Source organism: Arctopsyche grandis, chromosome 2, assembly GCF_051622035.1.
Source record: "Arctopsyche grandis isolate Sample6627 chromosome 2, ASM5162203v2, whole genome shotgun sequence".
NCBI lineage: Eukaryota > Metazoa > Arthropoda > Insecta > Trichoptera > Hydropsychidae > Arctopsyche > Arctopsyche grandis.
The window spans coordinates 980,224-1,003,414 of NC_135356.1; positions in this window are offsets into that span (position 1 = coordinate 980,224).

A 23,191-nucleotide genomic window follows, 5' to 3' on the forward strand; every position below is an offset into this window, starting at 1 on the left:
CCCATGAGCCTGGAATACACCGATAGTCGTTGTTTTTTGAGTATGTAAAAAATAAACAAGAATACTACCCGATAAGCCTTTCCAGGTAGCATTGAAAAAAATGCATTGAATATGGGTCGTGTAATCCGTGTCAATGTTTATAAAGACTGGTTTACACCGGAATTGCTGAATTTATAATTATAGTAGAATTTCTCGTTGGAAATCCCTAGCTGCTGAGTATTTTAGATTGTGGCTTGGTATTTAGATTGTGGCATGGTATTTAGATTGTGAGCATGACATTTTAAGAACGATGAAGATCGAACTAGTTTTTGAGAAATACATAATTAATAGACTTCTTTTGTTTATTTTATATTGTTGCAAGATATATGTACATATTAGAGAGTCTAAACACACCTTTACAAAACTCGGAATCCTCATTGGTAGTTATCTAGGGCCTCATACTTTTTTAAATAATGCAATAATAATTATGACTGTTGGTTGTATCAAAAAGTTATTTTCTTTGAATTTTTAATAGATTTTTATTTATCATAAAATATACTCACAATAAATTTATTCTACATATATGTATGTATGTATGTATATAATAGTTATTAATCTAACGATTATTATCTATTTACAAGGTTTTTATTATTCACTTTCGTTTTGATGATAGTAATAAAATTAATAATAGGAGATCATTCTAGTTTGACATGCATATGTACCAGTGGTTCTCATGTGCAGCCATCAACGCTTCATAAAGTAATATTTCACAATTTTATTTGTTATTTTTTGCATATTATGTAGTTCGATTAAAACAACTTCTGAATTCAAATTCAAAACGTTAATTTATAGTGTCTTCAATCTTTATCTGGAACTTGCTATATGCTTGCATTGATTTATGTACAATATTCTATTATTGTACATAAATTTATTTTTTTGTTGTTGTTTATAATTCGAACTATGTATGTAATCCATGTCAAAAATTTATAAATAATTTTACAAATAAAATAGTGAAATATTACTCTATATAGCGTTGGTGGCCGCACATGAGAACCACTGATCTAGTCACATATCTGCACTCAGATTGACTGAAATTTGATACAAAAACATTTTTTCGGGTTTCAAAGTATTTTTGTACACTCCACTTCTCCGGAAGTTTTTCCTAAGTCTGCAAATCGTACGACTCGTTGATCAATGCAAAACTCCTTAATGGAAGATCGGTTGGTGTAGTATTTTTGTAAATAAACACTCCAGAGATGATTTCACGAGTACCGAAGCAAAGCATCCAAGACAGTCAAGTCAGAACAAAATTATTGTCGATTATATCGCAAACTGCTTCATCTGGAAAACACATTTATAAATTTTGTTAAAAATGTTTTTAATGTATTATTATGGTTAGGGTTGCCACCTCAGACCCAAGTCTCACCCGGTGATAGTGACAAAAAAAATATGTATTTATATTTATACCTTATTCGCTCAGTAATGCATTTTTGTACACAAGATATCGCCAAACATTTCATACAAAAGACATGAGCTACATACCTGTCACATGGAGACATAACCTTGAAACCCGAAGCCCGGAGACTTCGGTGGCAACCCTAATTGTGGTTTACTTATGCATGTAAAACATTAATACTCTACCTATCCGTGCTAGAGAAATCCGCTCGCCGCAGTGCTGGATACCAAACTTCCGTTAGCACAAGACTTCGGCCCCGTCCACTGTCGGTATCGATTGGTCATTTACAGTTACAGATTGGTCATTGCCAGTTACAAAAAATGACCACTGACACGAAAGCCATGTGAAACGTAAAGGAGGTAAGTAATAAGTAAAAAAAGGGCCGCGTACTCACTTAACTACTACGCACATACTAAATCATTTTGACATTATCCACGAGTATTTTAATTTTTTTGTTGATTCATTAGGTTATCTTTGTGGAATACAATAAATTTAAGATAGATGCTATTACTATTTAACAAATTGTAAGACAGGGAAGGTATGTTGACCGTATCCCGGTCTAACGAAACACGTGTTGTGTAGTTTGAAAGAGGATCGTTTATTTTCGATCAATTGGTACAATGGTTATTGTATGTACGAAGACGTTTCTTCGGAGAAGTGATCTGTATGAACTCCATAGGCTCACTCTGCCAGTGGAGGTTGCTGCGTTGGTTTATAAACGTTTTGGGTTGGAGTGTGTCCTTTGTTCGTGGTACTCGCGCTGACCTATTTATGCGTGTTTGCCACGCGTTAATGACTTTCCTGGATATGTGTCGCAGTGACCTGATGAGATCATTTAAGTTGTACTATATGCCTACAAAATGGTTGAAAAAACAAGAATTTTGGCGTTGAGATGTACTCCATATCGGTACGGGAGGGTTAAAAGGGTAAATAAAAAGTTGGAATGTTTTATCTTTTTAATTTATACCAGGAAAATAAATAGGCTTCATATGCAGGTGTAGAAATCGATTTTTCATTATTTCGTTAGCAACAAAGTACATATCCGTATGGTAAAAAAAAACCGATCAATTATGCTCTCACTTGTGCTTGCCAACCACAGAACTCAAGTTCTCTAAAAGTTAATACAAAGATGTAGATTCATATGTATATTTAATACTTTATATTGCATACAAAAATACATACACGCGAGAAAAAACAATTTTATATAAGTTTTTTTGATTAATCATTAAAAAATAATTTAATTAATTAAAATTTTTTATAATACAATAAATGACTATTTATGTATTATCGAGACATCTATAGAGTAAAAATATGTTTATAATTTTTGGTTAAAACCTTTGCTAAATCGGAGTATTAAATTTCAAAACATTAAAAAAATTAAATGATTAATTTCATCATCATCATCATTTACAGCCATTCGCCATCCACTGCTGGATGAAGGCCTCTCCAACACGCTTCCACTCGTCTCTGTTTTGCGCAACACTCATCCATCTCATTCCGCACATTTTCCTAATTTGGTTCACCCATCTTCCTTGCGGTCTTCCTTTTACTCTTTTGCCTTCTCTCGGGTACCATTCAAGCACTTCTTTTGTCCACCTTTCGTCCATCCTCCTAGCTACGTGACCCGCCCATTGCCATTTCAATCTCTTCACTCTATCCACTATGTCCACTACCCTTGTCATATTTCTCACCCACGTGTTCCGCTTCCTGTCTTTCCTCGTTATGCCAAGCATACAGCGTTCCATACTTCTTTGAGTGCATTGGATTTTATTTTGCATCTTGGCGTTCAGTGTCCAAGTTTCACATCCATACGTCATCACTGGCAAAACGCATTGATCAAAGATCCTTTTCTTCAGGCAGAGTGGCATTTTTGATTTAAAAACAGCATTCATCCGTCCAAATGCACTCCACCCTAATTTCATACGTCTCTTTATCTCTTCATTTTTACTACCAGACATGTCAATTATTTGACCTAAATATAAATAATTATTTACTACTTCTACTGGTTTATCATCTAAGGGGATGCTATCAGGCATGCAATAACTATTGAACATTAGTTTAGTCTTATCTACGTTAATTTTTAATCCTACTTTTCTACTTTCCCTGTCCAGCTGTATTAGTCTGATAAGTAGGTCAGCTGAATCACGAGCTACTAAAACTATATCGTCTGCGAACCGAAGGTGACTCAAAAAGCGACCATTGATGCTTACTCCGGCTGTATCCCAATCCAATTTCCTGAAAACTCCCTCAAGCACCGCATTGAATAACTTGGGCGAGATTGTATCTCCTTGTCTTACTCCTTTTCCTATGCTAAATCTATCTGTACCTGAAAAAATTTTAACCGAAGCTGTGGCATTCTTATATATTGCAGCTAACAGTCCCACATAGGTTTCCGGCACTCCCTGTGTTTTTAGAGCGTTAAGTACTGCATTATGACTAACTGTATCGAAGGCTTTCTCATAATCGACGAAACCTAGGCACAATGGCCGTTGATATTCGTTGGCGCGCTCGATTAGTTCGCCAACTACTTGGAGGTGGTCCATTGTGCTGAAATTTGCCCTAAACCCTGCCTGCTCTACAGGTTGGTTCTCGTCGAGGATATTCTTCAGCCTTTCTGTAATAACCTTCGTGAAGAGCTTGTAGACCGCTGAAAGTAGACTAATGGGTCGGTAGTTCTTGATATCGCTTTTGTCGCCTTTTTTGTGTATTAAAATGATAGTTGCGTTATTCCATCCTTCTGGTATAGCTTGGTTCTGGATGCATTTGCTGAAAAGCCTAGCTAAGATATTAATTAGGGGGGGGCCGCCACATTTTAGTAAGTCAATGGGAATATTATCTTCCCCTGGGGATTTACCGTTCTTTGCAGTTTTTAGCGCGGCCTCTACTTCGCTAGGCAATACTGCAGGAACCCTTTGGCCGTGTGTCGATTCCAGAGCGGGGAATTGGCCGTTGTCGTTCTCGTATAGTTTTGCATAGAACGTGTAAACTCTGTCTATGATTTCTTCTCTATTCCTAATTATTACTCCGCTCTCTGATCTGATTGCGATCATTTGGTTTTTGCCTAAGAAAAGATCCTGTTTGCACTTTTTCAGGCTACGGTTATTCTTAATGGTATTTTCTATTAGCTTGCTGTTAAAATCCCTGACATCCCTGACTATTCTCTTTTTAATTTCCTTATTTACTAGATTGTATTCTTGCTTATTATTATCCCTATCTAAATTCCTTTTATGCTTAATTAGGTTTTTTGTTTCCGCTGAAATTTTGCTTAATTTAATCTGTTTCCTGAATCCACCTAATTTCTTACCTGTTGAGGTTAGAACCGAACTAATTACAGTGTTCAATTCCTCGATGTCTGCTTCTGGGTTTAATTTCCCGTATCGATTTCCAAGTTCGAGTTCGAATTCCTTTTTCCTAGACCTTAGTTGAGCGAAATCTGGAGAGTTACTGCATCCTTTTATTAATTTCCTACGTTCGCAATTTATATTAATGGCCATCTTGGCACGGACTAATCTGTGATCGCTACCTATATCTACTTTACTTAAAACACTAACGTCTTTAACGGAGTGCAGGGCATTTGTTAGGATGAAATCGATCTCGTTTCTGTCTCCTTTAGGACTCTCCCAAGTCCACTTATTGTTGGTGTTTTTCCTGAAAAATGAATTAGTGATAAAGAGCCTGTTGTGTTCTGCGAATTCTATGAGGCGATCGCCTCTGTCGTTTCTTTGGCCGGTACCAAAATTGCCTACTGCTCTTTCAGTATTTGCCTTTTGTCCTATTTTTGCGTTAAAGTCGCCCATGATTATTTTAAAGTGGTGACGGCTATTATCGTATGCGTCCTGTATTTTTTCGTAGAAGTCTTCTATTTCCTCGTCTGGGTGGCTAGATGTGGGGGCGTACACTTGGAAGATTTGACAAGTGTACCTGCTCGAGATTCTTAATACTATATAGCATATACGTTCCGATATGTCGCTTATTTCTATAATATTTCTTTCTATTCTCTTATTGATAAGAAACCCTACTCCTCCTATTCTACCATTTGGTAGCCCTCTCCAGTAGAGACAGTTACCACTTTTTAGGATTATTTGGTTTTGCTGTTTTCGTCTTACTTCACTAAGTCCTATTATATCCCATTTGATATTTTCTAATTCATTCTCTAATGCAAGCACACTTCCTTCACTCGATAACGTTCTTACATTGTACGTGGCTAAATACAGGTTTCTATTAGCTAAGCTATCATCCATCGTCACTCTTACCTTGTTGGAGGTTTGGATATTATTTTTCTCGCATTTATCCAAGATGTGTTGAGAAAAAGGCGGTACTTGAGAGAGATTTCCATTCAAGGAGTGAGTTCTTACCGCCATAGACTCTTCTCTGTGGTCAGCTTTGACAGATAGTCATCCTAGGTATCACTTGGATCACTTATGAGTTATTACATGCCATTTAACAGGGTTACTTTGTAAGTGAAAGTAGTTAGTTATGATAATAATAGATTAGCAATTGTTATACTACTTTTTTACAGATCTTTATCGTGAGACGCCTCTTTGGAGACAACGGATTTATATATGTGAGTGCGGTTTGCAATTTAATATTTTAATAATAAATTTAGTAAAGAATATAAAATTACACGAATTACTTTAATATAAATTAAATATGAAAAAGAACTATTAGACAGTTGGGAAACACCGTTTCTGTTTGCTATTATTCTATTAAGTAAAGTTCGTTAAAAATTTTTGTCTGAAAGCAATTATGTGGAAGATTTATTGCTTCTGTGGGACCGAATTTTGACTGGCGACCCTTATTTTTTTTGTATTCAGGTAGGGAGATGTATCTCGTTCGTATACGCTTTTGTAACTGACACAAAATTAACACAAAATTTTTCGCAATCACTGATATTAAAAACGCTGTTAACGGCCGATCGTCTGTTTATTTTTACACTTAAATTATACTAGGATGCAATTAGTAAAATAAGTGATTAGATGGTTAAATTTTTAGATTAAATTTCGTGCAATAGCCGGGTTTAAGCGAGTAATAGCGGGAAGAACGCAGAAGCACGTCTTCCCCGCTTGACACGAAAGACCGAACTCCAAATGATTAATTTATCTAGTTAAATGTTTTGAAATGTAAAACTCTAATTTAGCAAAGATTTCAACCAAAATATGAAGTACGTTGGTACATATACAATTTGATAAATATATTTTTCAACTACAGATGTCTCAATAATACATAAATAATTGTTAATTATATTATAAAAACCAGGGAGCTGAACCGGAAACAAAACCGAAAACAAAAACCGAAACCGAACCGATATTTTTTTTTTTGCGGTTCGTTTTTTCAGTTCAATTTTAATTATATGTGTTAAAAAGTTAAGAATCCGTTGTCTTATAATGAAATTCAACGAAAATGCAATAGACTGTATTACTAGATGGAATAATACATTCGATATGTTAAACTCTTTATTGTAATGTAAAGAATTTTATTCAAAAATAGTTTCAATCAATATGGAGAACTATTTCTTGGAATATATGTAAATAGATCGAAATTATTGTCATCATTGATACATTACGGCCATTAAAAGAATCCACAATGAAATTGCAAACCGAGCAAATGACGTTGAGTGATTTTTACGAGATTTGGATTCCATCAAAATTGAAACTACAAAACTTAAATAATATTATAGATACACCCATACTTCTGGAAAAAAAAACTAGTAGATTATTTCTAAACTGTTGTCACACGTTTGTTCCTAAAAGCACGGCCCACGTAAAGTTGGTAAGCCTAGAGAATGTCAAATAAGTATAAATAAAAAAAAGTATTTTGTCTGCATCAGAATCCGCCCTCAATTCCGCAGTGCACCAACGGCAAACTGCATATGCTAGAAAATATTCTCCTTTGACATTTTAATTATGTACCTATGTATATACATATATGATCACATTAAGTTATAGTGAAAAGCCGTATAAAGAGAGGTATACACAGTGTGGGTGTATTTACACGTTCGTTTAACGTTCGATAAAATAATGAGATGGGCACCTCACATTGAGGCAGCGAAATGCAAAGCGATGCGGGGTATATCCTCAATATATCCAATATTTAATCGCCATAGTTCTTTATCAACGCTAAATAAAATAAAATTATATCGCGCGCTCATATTACCATTATTAATCTATGCTTCACCTGTATGGAATAACGCCTCTAATACTAACCTTTCCAAGCTCCAAGTAATACAAAATAAATCCCTAAAAATAATTTATAATACACCCATATATACTAACCTGAAAAAACTGCATGCCATGTACAATATTCCGTTTGTTACAGACAAAACTAACCAGTAGATTCTATGACAGAATCACTAAAAACCATACTAACACACTTGTGAAGAGTATCGGTGATTACAACAAAATGTCTATACCCTTCAGGTATAAACATAGATTACATAAACACAATCTGCTTTAGATCATCGACTTAAGAGAGTCTTTAATTAATATTATGTATTAGATGTATTATGAACATTTATAAGGATTGTAAATAGGTTTTTGAGCCCTTTTTCCTATTATGCTTTAGATTAACATTAGAATAATATAATACTGTGATTACTAACCAAATTAAATTAAATTGTAAAATAGAAAAGGATCAGTAGATCAGTAGCTATTAAAATAGATATAAGATGTATTGTGAACATAATTTCGTAATAATAAAAAGCATTTAAAAATCAAAAAAAAAAAAATACAAGAGAACCAAAAACCTAAAACATATTTTTTTTACCAAACTGGAACGAAAAAAATAACAGTTCGGGTCTCTGATAAAATCTGTTTTAATATTTTAAAGATATAAGAAAACATTTAAAAATATATATTTATTTAAATATATAATTTTTATAAAATAATAAATGATTATTTTTATATTATAGAGACATCTATATTTTTCTTTAAAACTTATTTTATCATATTCTTGAAATCTTTGTTATATTATGCTTAACTTTTTAAACATAGATGTCACTAATAATAATAATATAAAATTTTCTAGAAATGGAATTTTCTAGAAAATTCTCTCACCGTCAAGTCTTCTCTCGTGGTCTCGATCCGTTGGGGTAAAATTTTTGTGTTTGGTCGCTATCCAGATTAACGCTGGCATTCATGTTACTTATTTACAATGTTCAAATGTTTTTTTTTTAATTAAAATGTAAAAATCTCTTTATTTTTCTTAAATATGTAATTGTTAACAAGATATTTACTTCAATTTTAACCTAATTAAAGTTTACATGTGCATACATACATAATATGCAGCAAAATTATCACCATTTATTTTTAAATTAGATTTTTTTTAATCAGTTTTTTATCTTGAAACGAACCGAATGGTTATCCAAATATTATTGCATACTGAAAAGTGATTATGTACAACACTGTATTTTTAATTGGCGTTATCTTTATTGAGCATGACGACATATTTATTCTGCCTACATAAATATAATATATGCTGGTTATTTGTAATTTTATTGTTAAGAAATTTATAAAATTAATTTTAAAAATAACAAACACGCATCTCTTCGATAAAATGATATTTTCAAATCGCATAACATAACACACGTAGGTACATATATTGTGACATATACAGATCGTCAACAAAAAAAAGGGTGCACCCTTTTAAAAGAAGAAATGTCATAAACGAGATTTTGGGTTCAAAAGTCGTAAAAACAAAATACATGAAGACAAAATAATTAATTATTATGATACGGTACAAAACATTTGTCATGCAATGGAATTTCACAGTTATCACAAGCGGAAAACGTTTTATTTTTACAGTGTCCACAATTTCTCCTTTTCTGTTTGACCAATATCAAATTTCTTCCAACTTCCTTTTGATTTTGATTAACTTTGCCGGGTCTGAATGGGACCAATTATTTTCGTTTTTGACCATAACACTTGCACAACGTCTCTGTTACCTGTCTGATAAATCCTAATTTATCAAGTTTACAACCAAAACTTTTGCTAAGAATCCAAGCGTTATTTACAGCTACATCGATGTTCCAAAACAGAAGAGGCATGTACCATTTTTTCCCTCTAATACTTATGTTATAGTTAGAAATATGGTTATCCATTTGATCAACCCCACCCATATATTTATTATACATATTTATACTAAATGGTTGATTGATTTCCACCCTACTTTTTTCTTTAACCGAATATCAGTTTCCAGGGGTGGTAATATGTATGTATGTGGAATCCGTTGAGACTCGTCCCAATTATCAATTTCTTCCCGTATCTCTGCAGTAGTAAAATTGCATTCTCTGGAAAAAAATATGTGTCATTATCCCAAGGAGTCATATGCGACTCCGTCGACTTTTGATTTTTTTTTTCAGGAATATGAGATATATAAACGCAATTTCTCTTATGCATATTATACAATAAGTCCTACTGTATTAGAAACATATAGATAAATAAAAAATATGTAAAAATAAAAAACTTACGTATGTTTTCTCTTCGACATATCTGCAAGTCGAAAAGCGCTCGATGTTATTCCCTCAAAACTCCAAAAGGAACTGATTTAATTTCGTGTGACTTTCTTAAAATTTATCACCAACATCTAACCAAGCGTAACGAAAGGTTTTACGGCCGGCCTGAGTGATCCTTTTATTTTACGACGCAAAATTGTAAAATGCCGTGAATGACCGCGCTGGCATACATCGTGTAATGCTGCGTACGGACCAAACCAACGACGATTTTGGTCCAACGATTTAACCATCAGGATAAAACCAGTAGCGTACAAAATATCGAAATAAAAATTAAATTTAAAAATTGAAATTAAATATCAAAATTAAAAATATTATTATTATATTAAAATTAAATTCAAATATCAAAATAAAATTATAATCAATATATTAAAATTAAAATAAAATATTGAAAGTTAAAACAGAACATGCCCAATTTAAATAAATTTTCGAGATTGACCTAAAATTAGATCATCAACAATCACATACAGATAATCCTCGACTTTTGTTTGTCGAAGATGTTTTGACTTACGTAGATACGCACTAAGATCGAAAAAAAAATCAAAGAATTATTATTTTTACTTCCCCGTAATGCGCAGTTACTGAGCATATATCATGTGCTAGTATGGGTGACCGAGTGATGGTTTCAACCCGAGACGATGTCGGTTTTATCAAAGGAAATTTTTTTGTCTTCAATTGTTTCTCTCGTCGAAATAAATCAATTAATTAAATCATTTCAGAGGTAAATTTTATCGGATAATGTCTTCAATTGTTTCTCTCGTCGAAATAAATCAAATAATTAAATCCATCTCAGAGGTAAAATTTATCGGATAATGTGTGATTATTAATTTTATTTCGACGAAAGAAAAAAAAACCCTTTGACAAATCACCGACATTTTTTTTGTTAAATATTTCATCGACGGCGAAACACATTGGTGTATCGTGACGACTTATAAGAAACAATAACAAGGTTTTTTTCGCTTGTAATTATAATATTTCTCTGGTTGTAATGCATAATATAAGCATTTTCTATCAAAATGTACGAGGCCTTAAATCTAAACTTGATTTATTAGGTTCTAACTCGGCTATTCAATGTGCTGACATCCTGGTACTAACGGAAACCTGGCTTGACGACTCTGTCCATGATTATTTTTAATTTACATTAATGACATCTCAAAAATAATTAAGTATTCAGACTATCTTTTATTCGCCGATGACCTTAAGCTTTTTAAGACAGTTAAGTCTCATGGTGACGCAGCCCTTCTCCAATTGGACTTAGATGCGCTGTCAAGTTGGTCTGTCGATAATAAATTATTTTTTAGCATTCAAAAATGCTGTGATTTATCCATATCGCCTAAGTGGTGTTGAATTAAAGTTTGTAGATGAATATTGTGATTTGGGGGTCTTGTTCTCGAATAATTTTCAATTTAAACGACACAGACAATATTTGTTTGCGTGCAACAAAAATGCTGGGATTCTTACTAAGAGTTAGCAAACCTTTCCAGAGTACGTTGGTGCTTAAAACTCTTTATGAATCTTTAGTACGTAGTATTCTAGAATTTTCTTCTATTATATGGAATCCTACCCATATAACTCATTCATTGAAGATTGAGAGAATCCAAAATCGGTTTCTCAGATATCTTTATTTGAAACAGTATGGTTATTATCCTTGGCTATATCCTAGTGCATTCCTATTAGGGGCGTTAGGTTTCAACTCATTGGAGTCTCGTCGGAATATGTTACTGGGAAGACACTTTTTTAAGCTGTTGAATGGGATAATACACAATCCTCAGGTTCTAAAGGAATTTAGGTTTAATGCACCTTGTAAATTCAACGGACTTGAGAAATCGTGATTTGTTTGTTCCTCCTGTGGCTCGCACAAATATGTTGTCAACGGCTCCTATATCTAGAGCGATATATCTGCTTAACAGGATTTCTGGTGAAATTGACCTCTTCAATATAAAATATACTAATCTGGTTGAGTGGTTGTTGAGGAATGCCAGTGGTTGATTTTGCCTATTATAAATATTAATGATTGTTATTACTTTATCTATGTTTTTTCTTTTTTTTTATGATTTTATGATTTTAATGATGTTGTGTTACTTTTGTTATTATTATAAGTTATTATTACTGTTATCATGTTATTATTACTGAATGACCGGCCACAGCGACGCATTGGAGATCTCTGTAATGTCACTGTGGCTTATATGTTAAATAAATAAATAAAAAATAAAAAAAATATCGTCGTAATTCAAAACATTGTTGTAATTCAAAACATCAACGATGATCTAATTTTAGCTCAATCTCGCTCGTAAGCTTAATTTTGATATTTAATTTCAATTTTTTATTTAATTTTTATTTCGATATTTTGTACGCTACTGGTTTTAAAAGTTGGCCCAAAATCGTTGTTGGTTAAATATTTCCGAAGGGGGAAACACAGTAGTTATCGTGACGACTTAAAAGAAACAATAACAAGGTTTTTTTCGCTCGTAATTATAATATTTCTCTGGTTGTAATGCGCATCGTCGTAATTTAAAACATTATTGTAATTCAAAACATCAACGATGATCTAATTTTAGCTCAATCTCGCTCGTTAGCTTAATTTTGATATTTAATTTCAATTTTTTTATTTAATTTTTATTTCGATATTTTGTACGCTACTGGTTTTAAAAGTTGGCCCAAAATCATCGTTGGTTTGGTGCGTACGGACCATTAGTTCATAACTGACCGCGTGGGTTCAAATGGGTTAAGAGGGCTGGACACCAGCGCCTTGTCCATACAATTATGGCACTAGAGAAATTATTTTTTAATATGCTATGGATATCCACCATAGGCATGTTTCTATTTTTTTTATTTTTTTGATTAGATATTTTTTATAGGAGCTATGAGCCACCAAATATCTATAAAATCGCCTCGTTTTTACACCCACGAAAAGAGTCCAGCGTGATAATTTAACGGTTGATTTTTAAAAAAATACGAAAACACAAACATAGAAAATATCCTTCTCATAGCGATGATGAATTTTTTTTTAAATTGGTCCTGTTTTTGAGGAGAAAACTGGAGAATACGAAACCTCGATTTTGTCGATTTAAAATACGTATTATCTGGTCGAAGCGCAACTGTCGCATTCACTCAATATATATATATATATATATATATATATATATATATATATATATATATATATATATATATATATATATATATATATATATATATATATATATATATATATATATATATTTTATATATTTATTTACTGAAGATTTTTTAATCACAATATGATATTTACACCTTTCACAATAAATTTTTTCACCATTTAATATTAATTCCGGATGACCGCTTATCCAACTGTTTACTGTTGTTTTGGAATGTTTAATCGGAACCATTATTTTTATTTTTATTATTAAAAGCGAAAAGTTGGAACTATTTTTTTAGATTAATCGTAATTATTTTCAAAGAATTTTATTAACGCAATTGAAATCGAATGGCGGAGATTATCGAAGTTCGTCACGAATATAATATTATTCATTAGATCCATTCTAGGGGTTCCAAAAAACCGCCCGAAAAAAGAAACCGGTTTTCGGTTTTTTTACAAAAAAAAACCGGCCAACCGGCTTTCACCGGTTTCAGAAAATATTTTTTTTATGTTTTAAATTTTGACATAGAAAAAAAAAGTTGTAAATATATTATATTATGCAAAAAAGAGATATTAAATTTTATTTATTTTTTAAAAAATGATATTTTAAAAAAACTAATGCATCAAGTGTATCATGTTTCATCGAACTTCGAATTTTCGTACAAAAATTATTGGCAATGCTAAAAACACGTTCGCACGCGGTTGACGTTGGATTAATAGTTAACAATGCGTTATATTATTTTTCGAGTTTTTCAGTACGCTGTTTGCTATAATCTAATAATTTAAAATCTTTTTGCAATTGGAACGGTTCCTCAGAAACGTCTTCTGGCACAGTCATGACTCATGATTGATGATATGCTTTTATTTAATTCCGTTATCAAAGGATCGATTGAGGCTATTGCCTGATCATTGTCAGATCGACATGATTCTGTCGTTTCAACTAAAATTATATCGTCATCATCATTATCATTATTATTAAAAAAAAAGTATTTTCATTAAATTGTTCGCATGAGAAATTGCAGCAGATTTCGAAACAAATATTTGAGTTGAATTAACTACAGTTTTGGGAACTACTGATGTGTGTAAATATTGTAATAAAACTAATAAAGTAACTAAAGTTTTGTTTCGTCGTTCTAATATTCTACAAGTTAAAGCCTTTTTAATTTCACAACTAATTGAATTTTCATATTTTTTTAATTGCTCAAATATAAAATTAATTACAAGTACAGGGATAATTGTTCTCGTCGTCGGCTTTTCTGGTTATAAATTTGTCTTTCAATAGTGAATATCTCAAAGCTAGCGCTAAGTGCTTTTTACCATTTTTTTTGTTCAAAGAAATATACTAAAAATATAAAAATACGCCTATAAGAGATTTTGGATATATGTACACATTTATTTTGATGTCATAGAAATTTGAAATCCATAATTGTTAGTTTTGAGGAAAAAAACATTAATTAAAGAAAACCTTAAAAAACCGGTTGATCGAGCAAAAAAAGCCGGTTTTAGGTTTTTTGAAAATTGGTGATAAAGCCGGCTTTTCGGTTTCGGTTTAAGCTGGTTTGGAAGCCCTAGATCCATACTGTACGGAAAACCGAAAACAACTAAAAGTACAGACCCATGACAGGTCGTTCTTACCACTAGCGTAATTTGCAAAACTTGTGACAAATTTGACAAACATGCCACTCAAATTTGACAAATTTGCCACTCTGCTGGTTGTGTTTCTTTTCCGTTCCATTGACCTTGGTAAATGTGCACCCAACAGTCTGCCACTCTGTTGAATGTGCTTCTTTTCCGTTCCATTGACCCAACTGAAATCCATTTCTTTCTGATGTATTTTCCCGTTACATCTGCGAGATGATCTAAACACTGCTGCAACTGTCCATGTATTTTTTCAGGTACTCGTGTTTCCACTAGTTTCCAACTAGATTTTTTTCAATTCAATTCAATTTTTATCAATTGTTCCGCTCTCTCTCGTTGAAGTCGCGATCTGGCGTTTCTTCAGTTTCAAATGCCCTCACGTGGTTGATCCAAGTCGCTCGTTTCCCCAACGTCCAAATTTGTTGCGGTGGCCCCGTCTTCCTGTCATGTGGCCCAGCATCCTTCTGCAGACCAACGTTCCACCCAGAACGTGCTTCCGTTGCCATTCCCTCTGAAGCGGTGCCTCTATCCTCCCAAAAGTGACTTGATTGACTCCGCCGACTGACCAACCAACATTTATCCAATCTGATAAATGTGCCTCTCTGCCGTTGCATGGTTCCGATTGAATTCCATTTCAATCCGTTTACTTTCCGACTCTTTGCGAGATGCCACCTGTGACATAACAGGTGGTTAACTAGTTTCCAATTAGACTCGACTAGTTTCCAATTAGATTTTTTTCCAGTTTGTTGACATCTGCCGTCAACAAACAGTTAAAGGGAATAGTGGCTTGTAATCGACATCTCTCAGTTGTAGTCAATCTCCGCTCCTCTTCTGACGACGATGCTTTCCCGTGGATCGTCGTCACCTACAGCCGCTAATTCTTGCTACTTGCGGCGAATTGGCGAACTGCACTCGTCCCGGTCGCCCTTTGGATGACTCTGCAATTGCCGGATGCTGCTCTCCGATGTTGTCTTTAAATTGTATATACATATGTACATACATATATAAATTTTATTAAAATTCATTGAAATTTTTTATTATTTAATATTAAACTCTTCATAAAAATAGATGCTAAAATTGAACATTTTTAATGCCCTTAAACGCTAAAATGCAAAATGAAAATGCTAAAATTGACAGAAATAGGAGCCCAAAATACGTGGCTCTAATGATGATGATTATGTATGTACATATGTATGTATGTACTATCTCAAAATTGTTAAGGTTTAATTAAATTCAACTTTATTGTCCTGCTAACACAGGCAATAATTCTCTTCAAAACGATTTGGACAAAATTGACACGTGGCCAAAAACTTGACTTCTAACTTTAAATGTTAAGAAATGCTCTGTACTACACTTAGGAAAAAATAAACCCAAATCGTTCCTGCAAAATTAACAACCAGTTTCTCAATTGCGTCCAACATCAATTAGACCTATGTAAGTATCATCACCAATTGCGACCTAAAATGGTCCTCTCATATTTATCAAATGCATGCATATTTTTATAAAGTGTAAACACGGATTTTATACCTAAATTATGCACACATGTTTATGTACATATGTATGTGTTGTTATTATGTACAAATTCGAAAATAAAAAGGTTGGTACCTGTGTATATATCGTATCACAAAATCTATGAACGAGTTGTCGTGTAACCGTGTATATGTATGTATATACCGTATCACAACATAAGGTCCAATGATATAAGATCCAACCACAAAGGTACCACGAAAAAAGATCCTCCCGATAGAATGTCCACCAGATAAGTGATCCAGACGATAAAAAACCCAGATGATAAAACGTCCGACCGAAATCGTCTAACCGGTTAAAGGTCCAGCCACAAAAAGTCCGAAAACAAAATATAAAAAAGTAATAATGGTTGATAAAACGCTCCATATTTATAATAAATCGGATATCGAGTCAATTTGACTCGATATTCGATTGAATACTCGGTGAATACTCGATACTCGATTGAATATTTGGTGAGTGAATCGAATTTGGAATCAGGTGTGGTCAACCGGGTTTAAATTGTTTTTATTATTTTCCGAATATAATAATAATGTTATTCAGTTCCTCAATTGCGTCCAACATCAATTAGATCTATGTAAGTATCATCACCACTTGCGACCTAAAATGGTCCTCTCATATTTATCAAATTGTCAACAAATGTTATTCATATTCTGTATGTTATAAAGCGTGTATTCAATTTTCTGAACGTAACTATTTTATCAAAAATATATAAAACTTTCATCAGACCTGATTGTGAAGGAATTTGAATTAGTTTTTAAAAATCAGGCCAATTTTTTCCTTGGGCCGGATGAAAATTGAGGGATTGGATCAATTTTTTCAATCGAAAGATTGGGGGAAAATTGGATCAATTTTTTCCATGGGCCGGTAGGTTGGTGACCACTGCATTAGGGTATTTCTTAAAATCGTTATGTAACTTAAATATAATTTTAAAAGGTTTTTATGCATATCTTTTTCCACCATGAAACAATCTTTACTCTTGAGTTTTGTGGTTTTTAATTAATAAGGAACTTATTTCTCTATTATTTTATTATGAGTATCTATGAAGTTATATATTTGTATACTTGTAGTAGCGAGAATATCTGAAATTCAAATACATATAATAAATCTTTCGATCTCAGAAACAATATACATATATATGCACTTATAACTATTTATGTACATACATATGTATGTTAGTGGAATCCGAAGCTGAAGAATGATGCATGGAGCTTAATAATGATAATTGATGTCATCCACGAAATGTAAGTGAGAGTGATCGGCTTCGCCTGGGTTAGTATTTTTTTTTACTTTCAACACCTATGAATAATTAAAAATTTCTTGTGATATACTTACTGTGTTCGTGTAGTTCTTAATATGCTCAACATTCGCCCAAATGGACTATTTTCTTTCATTTAATATATGTATATTATATACTGCAGGGAATGAAACTCCAACCAGCATATCGATATATGTATGTACATATGTACTATTTGAATGTGCAGTACGTCTAAATACATTACCTAGGTAGATGAAATTGGAAGTGTGTTTGTGTTTTTCTTATGTAGACGCAGGAACAGGAACGGGAACAGGGACTCGTATAATAAGAAGATATTTGTAAAATGGCGATACAATTACATACATTTAATATTTCATCATTTGTATGAAGGTATGTATATTCAGGCAACGCACAGTGTGGCCGTGTGTAGATCTGCCTGGACATTCACGACTTTAATATTTTCCGAAAAACTATTAAAATATCATCGTTATATATTGACGAGTATTGTATCTATATACTTTGATGAACTATTAATAAAATTTTATTTATTCGTGTCAAAATCCGTCACACTTGATCAAACTTGTGACTCGTGTAACTATATAGATTTGTATTTGTAATAAATATACATATGTATGTACTAAAAAGATAGATTTGGACTTTCAGGTTGGAGGTCACTTGGGATATAATTAAAAGCTTTATTGATAAATTTATGATCAAGTAGTACTCAAAAAAGTAGCTTCTAATATATTTAATCAAAATTTTACCAAAAATATAATTGCTTTTTTGATTGGAATATCCACCCCTGAGTTTCTACTCGATTTTAATTAATTATTTATCTATAAGAATCTGTAAAATATTTGCTACCACAAATTGCCTTAATTTTTTACGTTAAACATTATTTTGATAATTTTTACGACACCAATAAACAAATTTTGACCTCTTTTTTATCATCATTAAAACTTATAAATTTTTATTTTTTCTATTTAATTTTATGATATATTTCTTCCCACTGATTACACTGTTCGACAAATGACGACTTTTTTTTTGGTTCAGAGACGAGATATAACTTTTCTTATAGATCTATGCCCAGTAAATACGAATCTGGTAATAAAAAGTGTTGATTGGCTCGAGATTCGGAGATACATACATACATATATGTATGTGTTTTTTAAATCGCGCGATTTTTCTTTATCTTGGTGTTGTTCGGTCGATTGCTCAAAATCTGTTAATTTCCTTTTCAGTTTTCAAATCTCTCAAAGTAGTCGTCCATTTTAAATCAAAAGTCAAAATTACGTATTTTCACTTGAGATTTTTTCCCACTGTTAATACTATATTATATTGATTATTTTCTATTGAAACATGTTTATTAGGATAGTGTTCTGGCCAAATTATTTTTTGTTTTCGTTTAAAATGGTTAATTGGATGTGTGCTGAATTTTAAATCTGTAAATTTACGAGCAAAAAATTCGTATTAGTAGAGCACGGATTTGTGCACGGATTAGAGCACGGATTTGTGCACGGATTAGAGCACGGATTTGTGCACAGATTAGAGCACGGAGTTGTGCAAACGGCCACACATTGCGACACCAAGCTTATAAGGTAAAATAAAATCCATTATATTTTTATGTAATTAATTTATTACCCACATATCCAAAATCTCACAGTGAAAATGCATACGCATACATCCATAGATACATTAAATATATTAAAATCTTATTATCTATTTTATTTCTACATGTTTACCATATGTGCCATGATAATTTGCCACAAAGCGACACCTATGGCCAAACCTTATACATACATATGTAAGTACTAAGTAATTCTAAACACATAACAATATAAGGGCAAAGTTGTACTAAACAAATTCTACAATATATGTATGTAGGTAAGCATATTTAACAACCAAAAAATTCGATAGCTACGAATTTGCAGGAAACAGAGGATATCGATTTTTATCGGATACAAAATATTAAATTAAATGAAAATGGAAAATTGTATGTACATAAGTCTGTAAGTCATATTTCTCAATTCCGGCCGAGAATTGAACCCATGACCTCTCTATTGGTTACCAACACTATGGTTAACTTACAAACATACTCCAGACTATACAATTTATCATCAGCATTTCACATTTGTATTGAACATATAGGAAAAATATTAACAAAATGTATAGCAGTACATTGGTATTCACTGATTAAAATAAATTTATTTATCTAAAGAAGCACAAAGATTAAATTAATAAAATTAATTTGGTGACATTATTTTGGTGAAAATCAATGTGAGCAAAATACTAAAACAAATGACATATATGTACGAAGTTTTCATGCGTACAATTATATCAATGTACCTACGTATGGAAAGTTACATGTTTTTATTAAATTTTTGATAAATCGAATAGACAGTGAACCGCGCAAAATTTTTACAACCAAATTTTAGTGCATCTTTATAAACTAATTCAATTATATAGGACCAAAAGGCTCAACTTCTGATATAACAGATTGGTGATATATCATGCAATTTTATTATACATATGTATATGTATATCATGCAATACATGTTGGAAAATGAGAATTCTGCAATCGAGAAATGCATTAATTGATCACATTTGATGTAACCGAAACGGCAACATTCGCAAATATGGCGATATATCTACTATTCAACTGAAAACAAGACAGGGAAACGTGTGCACATATACTCGATACACTTTGTCAATTTTCAAGAGGAGGACAAGACAACGTCGACTTCATAACTCTGGACAACTCCAGTATCCAGAGCAATTGGTATGTCGTGATATCACCTGCATCGGATGTTTATAAGTCATGAAAACATATGATGTCGAAAGAACTCGCAGTATTGTTTTACACGAATGAGGACGAAACGTTTCATTAAACTGAGAACGAGAGTACGTTTCAAGTTTAAAGATTGAAAATTGTCCGTTTTGTGGACGATTTATTCAATTTTGATTCATCTTGTAATGAAAAACTCGAAGAAATATAAACAGCTAACGTTTCTCTGGCTTGTTTCAATAATGGATCACTTTGAAATATTTGGAATCTATGGAATTTCACAGATCACGATTTGATCAAGCTTGTACGCATATTTCAACAAGCGAAGAGACAGAGACACGAGTGCACGTAAACCCGTTACACTTTGCTCCATTTTTAAGGACATTGCATATCCAATCGTATCAAAAGAGAAAAAGAAAGTGACCTTTAAGGATTGGCTGATTGCCCTTGTAGTAAATATCACAACAATAGGGCTACAGAATCTACTTTTAGCAGAAGAGATTCATTGTTATGTCGATAATTGTCCGATTTGAACGTTCGACGATGACGTTTGTTTTCGTCAGATTATTTTTGTAGTTGCATACGTATAATTCAACTACAACGCTTCGTTTACTTGATTGGACTTGTCTATCTATGTATCGATTTGGACTTATCTATCTTCGAAAAGTCGAAATTTAAATACAAAAATGGTGTACAAATACTGTCCCAAGTAAGCTTGAAGCCCAGACAGCTCCTTCGTTATGGTGGCTATATAGATCGAAGCTTCCATCGACTAGATTCAAATATGTATTGAATCTATTGGAAACGTAAATAATACTCATGTGATAACTATGAACACAATGAATTGGGTAACTTGCTACTATAGAGTTTGCACCCAGCTGCACTAATATTCCACTTTAGTGAAACTTACAGACATACATACATATGTATGTATATATTTATTTATAATTTTTTGGCCCATTATATTTGAGGACGATCATACCATGTCATTAAATATCCTAAGATATCGTTTGACAACCCAGAGGACAATGGAGTTGCGGGGGAGCAACGCGACCGAAAAGACAACTCGGTTTCGTTGAAACAGTTATTACTAGCATCAAAACGAAAGACGCACTAAATTAATAGTAAATCGCATATCACATTATAATTAAATGAGTACGACTAGAAAGTTTCAAGAGGAGAACAAGACAACGTCGACTTCATAACTCTGGAAAACTCCAGTATCCAGAGCAATTGGTATGTCGTGATATCACCTGCATCGGATGTTCATAAGTCATGAAAACAGGTGATGTCGAAACGACTCGCAGTATTGTTTTACACGAATGAGGATGACACGTATCCATTAAACTGAGAACGAGAGTACGTTTCAAGTTTAAAGATTGAAAATTGTCCGTTTTGTGGACGATTTATTCCATTTTGATTCATCTTGTAATGAAAAACTCGAAGAAATGTAAACAGCTAACGTTTCTCTGGCTTGTTTCAATAATGGATCACTTTGAAATATTTGGAATCTATGGAATTTCACAGATCACGATTTGATCAAGCTTGTACGCATATTTCAACAAGCGAGGAGACAGAGACACGAGTGCACGTAAACCCGTTACACTTTGCTCCATTTTTAAGGACATTGCATATCCAATCGTATCAAAAGAGAAAAAGAAAGTGACTTTTAAGGATTGGCTGATTGCCCTTGTAGAAAATATCACAACAATAGGGCTACAGAATCTACTTTTAGCAGAAGAGATTCATTGTTATGTCGATAATTGTCCGATTTGAACGTTCGACGATGACGTTTGTTTTCGTCAGATTATTTTTGTAGTTGCATACGTATAATTCAACTACAACGCTTCGTTTACTTGATTGGACTTGTCTATCTATGTATCGATTTGGACTTATCTATCTTCGAAAAGTCGAAATTTAATTACAAAAATGGTGTACAAATACTGTCCCAAGTAAGCTTGAAGCCCAGACAGCTCCTTCGTTATGGAGGCTATATAGATCGAAGCTTCCATCGACTAGATTCAAATATGTATTGAATCTATTGGAAACGTAAATAATACTCATGTGATAACTATGAACACAATGAATTGGGTAACTTGCTACTATAGAGTTTGCACCCAGCTGCACTAATATTCCACTTTAGTGAAACTTACAGACATACATACATATGTATATATATATTTATTTATAATTTTTTGGCCCATTATATTTGAGGACGATCATACCATGTCATTAAATATCCTAAGATATCGTTCGACAACCCAGAGGACAATGGAGTTGCGGGGGAGCAACGCGACCGAAAAGACAACTCGGTTTCGTTGAAACAGTTATTACTAGCATCAAAACGAAAGACGCACTAAATTAATAGTAAATCGCATATCACATTATAATAAAATGAGTACGACTAGAAAGTTTCAAGAGGAGAACAAGACAACGTCGACTTCATAACTCTGGAAAACTCCAGTATCCAGAGCAATTGGTATGTCGTGATATCACCTGCATCGGATGTTCATAAGTCATGAAAACAGATGATGTCGAAACGACTCGCAGTATTGTTTTACACGAATGAGGACGACACGTATCCATTAAACTGAGAACGAGAGTACGTTTCAAGTTTAAAGATTGAAAATTGTCCGTTTTGTGGACGATTTATTCCATTTTGATTCATCTTGTAATGAAAAACTCGAAGAAATGTAAACAGCTAACGTTTCTCTGGCTTGTTTCAATAATGGATCACTTTGAAATATTTGGAATCTATGGAATTTCACAGATCACGATTTGATCAAGCTTGTACGCATATTTCAACAAGCGAGGAGACAGAGACACGAGTGCACGTAAACCCGTTACACTTTGCTCCATTTTTAAGGACATTGCATATCCAATCGTATCAAAAGAGAAAAAGAAAGTGACCTTTAAGGATTGGCTGA